Here is a 12,362-nt window from a genome sequence, read left to right as displayed (position 1 = left end):
AGGTGGTTATGAATATTTTGTCACATTTACTGATGACTATTCTAGATATGGTCATGTGTACCTAATGCTTAAGAAGTCAGAAACTTTTGATAGGTTTAAAGACTTCAAAGCTTTAGATAAGAAGCAATTAGGCAAATCTTTAAAAACACTCCAATTTGATCATGGTGGTGAATATTTGGATTATGAATTCAAAGATTTCTTGCTGGAGCATGGAATTCTATCCCAACTCACAGCACCTGGAACGCCACAACAAAACAGAGTTTCAGAGAGAAGAAACCGGACTCTGTTGGACATGGTCAAGTCTATGTTAAGCTACTCTTCACTTCCCTTATCGTTTTGGGGATATGCACTTCAAACGGCTAACTACATTTTGAATGTAGTTCCGTCCAAAGCTGTGAAAAAGACACCTCTGGAACTATGGAATGGAAATAAACCTAGTTTACGACATTTTCGTATTTGGGGTTGTCCTGCTCATGTGCTAAGACCTAAATTTGGAAAACTGGATTCTAGGTCTGAAGTGTGTATATTCGTGGGCTATGCTCCAGAAACAAGGCGTGGATATTTCTATAGCCCAAGTGATCAAAAGGAATTTGTTTCGACAAATGCAACCTTTTTAGAACACGACTATATGAATGATTTTAAACCTCAGAGCAAAGTAGTTTTAGAGGAACTAATGACAGATAATATTTCATCAGTTAATGATAAAACAACCAAAGAAACCACATTTCCTGAAAAGGAAAAACCAGTGCAACTCCGTAGTGGGAGGATTGTGAGACAACCTATTCGTTACGAACATGAGGCACACGTTCTTGTATCAGATACTGAAAAGGATGATCCATTGACTTTTAAAGAAGCAATGGAAGACCTTGATGTTGATAAATGGCAAGAAGCCATGAATCAAGAAATGGAATCAATGTATTCCAATTCAATCTGGGAACTTGTAGATCTGCCTGACAATGTTAATGTCATTGGATGCAAATGGATCTACAAGAAGAAAAGGGGTGCAGATGGAAAGGTAGAAACCTATAAAGCAAGGCTTGTGGCCAAAGGCTACACACAAAGAGAGGGTGTGGACTATGAAGAAACATTTTCTCCTGTGGCCATGCTTAAGTCCATTCGCATACTCTTATCCATAGCCGCCATCTATAATTATGAGATATGGCAAATGGACGTCAAGATAGCTTTTCTGAATGGCCACCTTGATGAAACCATTTATATCGAACAACCAGAAGGGTTTATAAAGAAGGATTAAGATGAAAAGGTATGCAAATTGTTGAAATCCATATATGGATTGAAACAAGCATCAAGATCTTGGAACTTAACATTTGATGAAACTATTAAAACATATGGTTTCGAACAAAATGTTGACGAAGCATGTGTTTATAAATACATCAAAGGAAAAATTGTGGTTTTCTTAGTTCTTTATGTTGATGATATCCTACTCATTGGGAATGATGTAGAGACATTATCAAATGTAAAGAAATGGTTGGCTGACAAATTCCAAATGAAAGATTTGGGAGAAGCGAGCTATGTTCTAGGCATTAAAATTCTAAGAGATAGAAAGAACAAGCTCCTAGCACTTTCACAAGCAAATTATATTGATAAAGTGCTTGAAAGATTCTCTATGGAGAATTCCAAAAAGGGTCAATTGCCAACCAGACATGGAATTACTCTTTGCAAAGATCAGTGTCCAAAGATACCACAAGAGCAAGAGGATATGAGAAAGTATCCCTATGCATCAGCTGTAGGGAGCCTAATGTATGCAATGTTATGTACTAGACCTGACATATGCTATGCAGTAGGGATTGTCAGTCGTTATCAATCAAATCCAGGTTTGGAACACTGGATTGCGGTGAAACATATTCTCAAGTATCTTAGGAGAACGAGAGACTATATGCTAGTATATTCGGGTAGTGACCTGGAACCTACTGGATACACTGACTCAAATTTTCAATCTGACAAGGATAGTAGAAAGTCTACTTCTGGGTCAGTATTCACTCTTGGTGGTGGAGCAGTTGTCTGGAGAAGTATTAAGCAATCCAGTATAGCTGATTCAACCATGGAAGCTGAATACATTGCAGCTTGTGAAGCAGCTAAGGAAACAGTTTGGCTGAAAAAGTTCTACACAGATTTTGAAGTAGTTCCAGAAGTGGAGAAACCACTTGTTCTTTACTGTGACAACAATGGAGCAGTGGCCAATTCTAAAGAACCAAGAAGCCACAAGAGGGGAAAGCATATAGAGCGCAAATACCACTTAGTCAGAGAAATCATACATAGAGGATATGTGACCATTCTGAAAATCGCATCAGAACACAACCTGGCGGACCCGTTCATGAAGACGCTTCCAGCAAAGCAATTCAAGGGTCATGTACGTAATATGGGATTGAGAGAAATGCCTCACTTGCTTTAAGTACAAGTGGGAGATTGTTAGGAGTGTGTCCTAAAAGCATGTAAAGACATTTGTTTTTTCTGTGAATAAATAAATACAATGGTTTATTATTATTGTCATATTTAGATTGTTAAATTATTGTTTGAATAATTTTGTAAATATCAGAAAAATTCCATATTCGTTATTGAGGATGTGATCTTGTATTAGTACGAGAGAATTAAGATCACATGAATGAATAAAAATAGTCAACAACAACAAATTAAAGTTATGGAATTCTTTAATTGGAGTTGTAAGTACGGTTTACTGAGTATCATAATGATACAAATAATCTAGATTCAGATTATTGATGTGGAAAGACATCTCGATAAAGGTGCTTTATATAATATGATTATATATGACATGGACCGATATGAATTAAAGTCTTTATCCAAAAACCATTTAATAATAAAGACTTGTAATTCATATCATAACTGATGATCATTTATAGATCAACCTAAATCCTGAGTGTTCATGAACTCCTGTTCATGTTTATTAAATCTTTTGATTCATTCGTTAAGGCCTCTTCAAAGAATGAGGCTAATGACTTTTGTTTTGGAGATTTAATATCATGGATGGCTAGGAACATGTATCAACAATACAGAATCTAATCTTTCCTAACGGATCGTATATTCGTTCCCTTAAGTGTTAATTCTGGAACTGAATGATTTTGAGCTCAAATCTATAATTAGATTATAGATTAATTATTCACTAGTGAATTGATGGTACTTAAGGAATAAGAAGTAAATTAGAAAGGTTAAATGGTAATTCTTCTATTCTAATTTATGAACTAATTAATTAGAGGGTTGAACTATTGTAAGATGGTTATATCAATGGACGACTTAAGATAAGATTTCTGTAAAAGTATATCTATAACATAAAGAGTGCAATTATGAATTTATAGTGGAGTAATATCATAATTAATAAATTAACTATTATAATTAAAGAGTTTAATTATTTAGTTTATTTATTGGAGCTTAATGTTATAGGTCCATGGTCCCCAAAATGGCTCAAACAAACACTGACAAAGGTAAATACAAAATTGGGCAAAAAGGACTTATGTGATAAGTAAAATATTTTTCTATGTATCAAACATAATTATTGTTTAATTATGTGTAATTAATTAATTATTTGATTTAAAAAAAATATAATTAATTTTGAATTAATTTATTTTTGGGATTTTTGGTATTTAAATAATAATGAAAATTGGGAAAAATCACATGCCATCACAGGCATGTGGTACACGTGTGGCACAGTGCACAGACACTGTGCTACACGCATAAGAGAGTGTACTCAGTCTCTTGATTCCACAATTTTAGTTATTTAAATATTAAATAAATAATGAGATATTTTAATATGATTAAAATATTATTTAAACAAAAATCTGATAACTGATCAGTTATTTTGAATTTGTTTAAAATAACAAATATTTTAATATATAGGATATATTAAATATAGGATATCAGTTTTTCATAGAACGTAACTTTTCAGGGATAGAAAAATATCTAGGAATCTCTCTCAGAGAAAGGGAACAGTAACATAAACAAAAGTCATTGTTCTTCACAAAACCTAGGTCCAAAACTTTATCAGATCTCATGTGTTGAGAACATCTGATAAATAGTTTGTTGCCTATTATTTGTATAGCGATCCCACACTCGTTCTTTGTGTGCCTGAGAACATTTTGGAAGATCTTGGTGTGAGATCTCAAGGATTCAACCATACGAAAAGATTGCAGCTAGGAAGGACCTGAGGTAATTTTTCTGTTCATGTCCTTGATTCAATATATATATATGCATGTGAAGAAGTAGATCTAGAAATCTTATGGGATTAACCTAAAAATTTGATTGTTGTTTCGCTGTGCATAATCTCTGATTTGATCAATAAAAACCAACACACTGGTTGTTCCCACAAATACAAAGGGTACCTCCCCTTCTGGTTCAAAAGTCACCATCCTGTGCTTGCAGTCAATCGTCGCCCCATACTTTGATAACCAATCCATCCCTAGGATCATATCAAAGTCGTCAATCGCAAGCTCAAACTGATCAACAGACAATTCCCTACCATCTACCTCTACTGGTAAAGCTCTAATCCATCTCCTAGAGACTACCAGTTCCCCAGTTGGCAACAAAGTTTGAAAACCCCTAGCATACAAAACACTAGGTCTACACAGCTGATCTATCACCCTAGCAGACACAAACGAGTGGGTAGCTCCTGAATCAAACAATGCAGTATACAAAGACCTAGCACTAGAAATCTGACCTGTCACAACTGAGGGGCTAGCCTCTGCCTCAGTCTGAGTTAAAGTAAACACTCTGGCAGGAGCGAGACTGTCACCCTGCTTCGGTTCCTCCTTCCTGACTTGTGGGCAGTCCTTCTTCAAATGATTGGCACTCCCACAGACAAAGCAGGCCTTGCTCCTGCACTCACCCTGATGTCTTCGTCTGCACTGAGGACACACTGGGAAACTCCTCCAGTTGTCACTTCTGCCCTGATGGCCACTAAAAGTACCCTGCGCTCTCCTATCAGAACCGGGAGGAACAAAGGAATATGGGGCCTTCCTCTTCTGTTCACTGGGGCCACTACCTCGACTGGATCCAATAAAAGGAGGCACTGTCCTCCTAGCATCGTGCCTAACAGTGCTTTCTCTCTAGATCTGATCCTTGGCCCCCTCAGCTGTAAGGGCCTTGTCCACCACCTGGGCATAGGTAGTAGTCTCTGGATCCAAGGTGATCTTCACATCACAGGCGATCATAACGTTCAATCCCCGTACAAACCTGTCTCTCCTTGCCGCATTTGTCGGCACTAAATCTGGTGCAAGCTTCACCAATTGATCAAAATTTAGAGCATACTCTGTCACAGTTAACCGGTTCTGAGTCAGGTTGATGAACTCGTCAACCTTTGCAGCTCAGACTGCTACACTGTAATATTTCTCGTTGAAGATGTTCTTTAATTCTTCCCAGGTCATGACTGCCACATTCATTCTCTGAACCACTACATCCCACCAGATGCGGGCATCCTCTCTAAACATGTAATTGGCACAGGCAACTCTCTCGTTTCCCTCAACCCTCATGAAATCCAGGATAGAGGAAACCATATTCATCCACTACTCTACCCGTAGTGGGTCTGGTCCACCCTCAAAGGTGGGAGGATGTTGTTTCCTAAACCTTTCATACAGAGGTTCCCACTTGTTCTCCATCACAGGCTGAACTGGCACTAGTGCCACACCCTGCTGAATTGGCAGCCTAGTGACCTGTGGAGGGGCCTTCTGCCTCAACTGTCGAAGTTCTTCTTCTGTTTGTTGCAACCTTGCTTCCATTTCGGCAAGCATCTGTTGTCAATTCTGTGGGGCAGGTGGAGGGTCCTGACCCTGATTGTCATCCTCGGTTCGACTGCTGTGAAGTCTAGATGATTGTTGAGGCATCACAACTGTATGCCTGCAATCAACGACGCCGCTCATCAGGTATGATAATAAAGTCCAACACCACCTCCCAATCACAACAGTCAACCAAAAACAGCAATCCAGATAACATACAGAGAGCATATGACACACAATAGGCCATGCCCTGGCATCATGCATATGTTAACTCATTCATCATGCTCTATATGAAATAAGCAGGCAAACAGGGAATTCAAGCACATATTCAAGCATATTAATCAATCATACCAACCAACCCTGAGTCGAGCTTGTCACTGACAGCGAGCGTACATGTTTGGTCAATCTCTAGAACCAATAAACCTTTGCTCGCTCTGATAACAAGTTGTAACTCCCTACTTCCTTAAAGCCATTACTAAGTGAGTTTAAAACGTGCTTTTAACTTGCTAATCGAGGTTTTAAGGCAAACGTGTAATTAAACCATATACAGAGTCATAAACTTTGAAAATAATTCCATTTACCGAAAATCATAAAACGTTTAACATTTGGGATCCCAAAATACTGTTTATAAATATTTACAACTTAAAATATACTTAAAGTCGACTACACGAAAAAATAGGGTTCATTACAAGCATCTTCCAAAAAAAAAATACCCCTGGCTGTGGCAACCAGGCAGACCAGACATGTCTGCGTCGCCTCACGCTCTCCATACTCATGGTTGGTTGACTTTCTCCTTGCCCTTACCTGCACCACAGAGCACCCGTGAACCGAAGCCCAGCAAGAAAACTCCACATAAATAGACAACATATGCAAATGAACCACTCAGGATATAAAAAACTCGCCAACAGGCTAAACACATACAACCATGCCGTCCCAGGCACTTTACCAGGCCCTAGGTTGCGGTCTACACCGTAGGGATATCCCAGGTATCCTTTAGGGTTCTACCCTGGCAACTCACACTCCGCGTGCTAAACGCTGCTCTCGGCCCCTTGCCGTTCTCGGCCTTCGCCGTTCCTGGCCCTTGTCGTTCCCGGCCTTCACCGTTCCCGGCTCTTTCCGATCATTCACATATAAGCACACACAGTATAATTAAACATAACTTAACCATATACTAACATAATCAATGGGCTACACCCAACACATAATCATATAGGGCCATGCCCTGCAACACAACTATGGGGCCTCGCCCTGCTCTATGGGTGCAACAGCTTTCTTACCTGTGTCCCGAGCTTCTTGAGTACTGAACCCTCGAGCACGGTCCTCTAATCCGAGCCTCGTTGAGAACCTAGTCACAACACGTACATAGCACTCTCATTACTAACCAATTCAAAAACATTTCCCGGGACCAATCCCGAGCTCTCGAGACCTTCCGGATCCCCACACAAGGTGGCGGAAGTGTCCCCCGAGCCCCCTGGGCAAAAGCCTAAAAACTGAAATTTTACCCTGCCCAGAAATAGCATAGCGCCGTGGCACTAACCCTTAGGTTCCACGGCACCCTGAGAGGTGCCCTTCCCCTGATGCATCCTAGTGCCGCGGCACGAAAAAACAGGGTCGCGACGCCCCTACGCGAACCCAGAAATCTGGGTTTTTCCCAATGTTTTTCCCGAGCCAAAACACTCCCAAATCAATACGAAAACATACCTAAGTCTCAAATTCAATCCAAAACCCCAAATAAACCATCTAAAAACTCATAAACATCAGCAACAAGCCTAGATACACATTCAAACCCATGATTCACAAATTGGTTTAAAACTTTATAAAACTTAAACCAGAACTTACAAAACTTAAACCACCCTTCAGAAATCTTAAACTACACTAGAAATCAACTTCAAGGATGCACGAACTTCTTACCCTAAACGGGGATTCGACCTTGAGCCACCATCGAATCCAATTCTAAGCTTGTCTCCCTTTGATTCTCAAGCTGAATTCCACAATTACTAAGCCAAAACCCAACTTTCAGTATTCAACCCAATCTCTAGAAACAAACTTGTAAGAAACTAAGATTCAGAGATGATGCTTTACCTCTGGACCAATCTTGGCCTAAGCTTGACTCTAGCTGCCCCAAACTCAGCCATGAACTCCTTCCTTGATCTCAAGAACTAGCCCTTCCTCCCGTTTCCTTTTTCTTCTTGGTTCTCTCTATACTTCCAGCAGAAAGTTCATGAATAGCCTAAGTGTAAGTAACATGACTAACCCCTCTCAGCCAAGTTAATCCCTTCCTAAGGCCAAATGACCCAATTGCCCTCCTTTCTAACTTGGTTTCTAGCTAATCCTCAAGGGCAACCTAGACCTTTCCCTATCCTCTGGCAAGAATACCACTTCCACACCTAAAGTAAATATTCTCAAGAGTTACCTATAGTTACCCAAGTTACCAAAGTGCCATTAACCATTTCTCAATAATTCTCATATTAAAGTTATAATGTTCCCAAAATACCCCTAGGCCCCTCCCGAGTTGGGTATTTGACCCCGTTGTGACTTTCCTAGCTAAACAGCTCCCTAGGACCATCTCGGAACGTGCATCACAAATATATCACCATCATATCACAAATATCACATTTATGCCCTCAACGGGCTAAAATTACAAATATGCCCCTAACAACCAAACGGGACCCACATGAATATTTAATCGCCTAAACATGCACTCTAATCACATATTCATTAGATTCACAAATATTAATATAATATAACAGTTATTGCCCTCCAGGCACGCTAATCAAGGCCCTAAGCCTTATTAGCAAATTTGGGTCGCTACAGTGTGTGAGTTTTTAGATGCATTTCCTAAGGAGTTACCAGGATTGTCGCCGTGTAGGGAGATTCAGTTTGTTATTGAGTTAGCACCAGGGACAGAACCAATATCAAGGGCACCATATAGGATGGCACCAGTAGAGTTGTAGGAAATGAAGATACAGCTACAAGAACTTCTGGATATGGGATTCATCAGGCCTAGCTACTCTCCATGGGGCGCTCCAGTTTTGTTTGTTAAGAAGAAGGACGGGACTTTGAGGATGTGTATAGACTACAGGGAGTTGAACAAATTGACTATCAAGAATAAGTACCCTCTACTAAGGATTGATGACTTGTTCGATCTATTGCAGGGAAAGACGGTGTTCTCAAAATTGATCTTCGATCTGGTTATCACCAGCTGAGGATCAAGGACGAGGACATACCGAAGATGGCCTTCCGAACACGGTACGGGCACTATGAGTTCTTGGCCATGTCTTTTGGTTTGACCAATGCCCCGACAGCTTTCATGGATCTGATGAACAGGGTGTTCAAGGACTTATTGAATCAGTTTGTCATTGTCTTCATCGACGACATCTTAGTGTACTCCAGTTCAGAGGCAGAGCACGAACGACATCTTCGACAGCTCTTACAGAGGTTAAGGGAGCATCGGTTATATGCCAAGTTTAAGAAGTGTGAGTTCTGGTTGCCAGAGGTGACTTTTCTTGGGCATATAGTTGGTGCGGAGGGGATTAAGGTGGATCCGTCCAAGGTGGAGGTAGTAAAGGATTGGCTGAGGCCAAGGAATGCCTCGGAGGTGCGGAGTTTCCTCAGGTTAGCAGGTTATTACAGGCGGTTTGTAGAAGGATTCTCGAAGATTGCTTCACTGATGATAGAGTTGACACGAAAGAATCAGAAGTTTGTTTTGTCAGAGAAGTGTGAGGACAGTTTACAAGAATTAAAGCGATGACTAATTACTACACCTGTGTTGAGTCTTCCTTCAGAGGAAGAAAAGTTTGTGGTATACTGTGATGCATCGAGGATGGGTTTAGGCTGTGTGTTGATGCAGAATGAGAAAGTTATAGCTTATGCATCGCGGCAGCTAAAGGAGTATGAGCACCGGTATCCTACCCATGATCTGGAGCTGGCGGCAGTGGTATTCGCACTAAAGGTGTGGCGACATTATTTGTATGGAGAGATTGTGTGAGATATAAACTTATCATAAGAGTTTGAAGTATTTCTTCACTCAGAAGGATCTGAACATGAGACAGAGGCGTTGGTTGGAGTTGGTTAAGGATTATGATTGTGACATTCTTTACCATCCAGGGAAAGCCAATGTTGTGGCAGATGCGTTGAGCCAGAGGGGCTCGGGGTAGTTATTTAGTTTAGTTCAAATCTTCAGAGAGTTAGCTGATGAGATGACCAGGGCAAGGATAGAGCTGGTGGTGGACCGGTTGGCCAATGTTACTTTGCAGTCGACCTTGCTAGAGCGAATCAAGGAGGGTCAATTGGTAGACACGCAGTTACAGGAGGTTAGATAGCATTCCTTAGCAGGGATAGCCAAGGATTATTCTGTTTCTGAGACTGGTATTCTTCGATATCGGGGATGGATTTGTATCCCGGCAGATGAAGGGATCAGATGAGAGATACTGGATGAGTCTCACACTACGCCATACTCGCTTCATCTGGGTACCACGAAGATGTATCAGGATCTACGAACATTATATTGGTTTCTCGGGATGAAGAAGGATGTGGTGGAGTATGTGGCAAGATGTTTGACATGCCAGCAAGTGAAGGCTGAGTATCAATGAGCAGCAAGATTTCTTCATCCTTTGGGTATTCCAGAGTGGAAGTAGGAGGAAATTACCATGGATTTTGTGGGAGGTTTACCCAGGACAATGGAACTCTATGACTCGGTGTGGGTGATAGTGGACAGATACACTAAGTCAGCTCATTTTCTGTCAGTAAAGTCGACTTACACAGTAGAACAGTATGCAGAGTTGTATGCGAGGGAGATAGTTCGTCTCCATGGGGTTCCTAAGTCTATTGTATCTAATTGAGACCATATCTTTACCTTCAAGTTATGGGGAGCTCTGCAGAGAGCCATGGGGACTCAGTTAAAGTTTAGCACAACTTTTCATCCTCAGACTGATGGACAGTCTGAGAGGACGATTCAGGTGTTGGAGGATATTCTTAGGGCGTGTGTGATTGATTTCAAGAGATCTTGGAGTAAGTATCTTCCGTTTATTGAATTTTTGTATAACAATAGTTATAAGTCCACGATTGGAGTGGCTCCTTATGAGATGCTATATGGAAGAAAGTGTAGGTCACCCATACATTGGGATGAGATGGGTGAGAGGAAGTATTTGGGGCCAGACATTGTTCAAAAGACAAATGAAGCTATTGAGAAGATTCGAGCCAGAATGCTTGCTTTGCAGAGTAGACAGAAAAGCTATGTTGACCCCAAGCGTAGAAACATGGAGTTCCAGGTTGGGGACCACGTGTTTCTGCGAGTCTCACCACTGAGAGGGGTGAGGAGGTTTGGAGTAAAGGGAAAGTTGAGCCCTCGGTTTGTTGGACCTTTCGAGATTCTAGAAAGGATTGGACATGTGGCTTACAGGTTGGCCTTGCCACCGTCGTTGTTGGGAGTTCATGACGTATTCCATGTCTCTATGTTGTGGAAGTATGTAGCGACCCAAATTTGCTAATAAGGCTTGGGGCCTTGATTAGTGTGCCTGGAGGGCAATAATTGTTATATTGTATTAATATGTGAATATAATGAATATGTGAGTAGAGTGCATTTTTAGGAGATTAAATATGCATGTGGGCCCCATTTGGCTGTTAGGGGCATATTTGCAATTGTAGCCTGTTGGGGGGCATAAATGTTATATTTATGTGTATTGTGATTGATACCACGTGTGGGTGGTGATATAATAGCAATGCACGATCCGAGACGGTCCTAGGGAGCCATTTCGCTAGAAAGTCACAACGGGGTCAAAAACCCGGCTCAGGAGGAGCCTAGAGGTATTTTGGGTATATTATAACTTGAGTATGGGAATTATTGAGCAATGGTTAGTGGCACTTTGGTAACTTGGTAACTATAAGTAACTCTTGAGGATAGTTGCTTTAAGTGAGAAAGTGGTATTCTTGCAAGAGATTAAGGAAAAGTCTAGGATGCCCTTGAGGGTTAGCTAGAAACTAAGTTAGGAAGGGGGGAAATTGGGTCATTTGGCCTTAGGAGAAGATAATCTTGGCTGAGGAAAAGTCATATACGTTATTTACTCTTAGGCATAATCTGAATGTTTTATGTTGGAAGTCTAGAGGAACAAAGAAGCTAGGAGAGAAAAGGTGGAAGAGAGCTGAATATCTTTGAGGCTAAGGAAGGAATTCAAGGCTGAATTGAAGCATTAGAATCAAGCATAGGCCAAGGTGAATTCAGAGGTAAGGTTTCATATGTGATTTTTAGGTTTCCTTGCATGTTTTGAGAATTTGGGTTGAGTGCTGAAAGTTGGGTTTGTGGCTTAGTGATTGTGAGATTCAGATTGGAAATCAAGGGAGTCAAGCTTAGAATTGGATTTGGAGGTGGCTCAAGGTCAAATCCCTATTGAAGGTAAGAATTTCGTGTATCTCTGAAGTGTATTTGCTAATATGGTTTAAGATTTCTGAAGACTGGTTTAAGTTTTATGAAGTTTTTAACCAATTTGTGAATCATGGGTTTGAATGTGTGTTTGGGCTTGTTATTGATGTTTTTGGGTTTCCATATGGTCTACTTGGGGTTTTGGAGTGAATTTGGGACTTAGGTATGTCTTGGTATTGATTTGGATGTGTTTTGGCTCGGGAAAA

The sequence above is a fragment of the Humulus lupulus genome, chromosome 3, assembly GCF_963169125.1.
Source record: "Humulus lupulus chromosome 3, drHumLupu1.1, whole genome shotgun sequence".
Classification (NCBI taxonomy): domain Eukaryota; kingdom Viridiplantae; phylum Streptophyta; class Magnoliopsida; order Rosales; family Cannabaceae; genus Humulus; species Humulus lupulus.
This window is presented reverse-complemented; position numbering follows the sequence as displayed.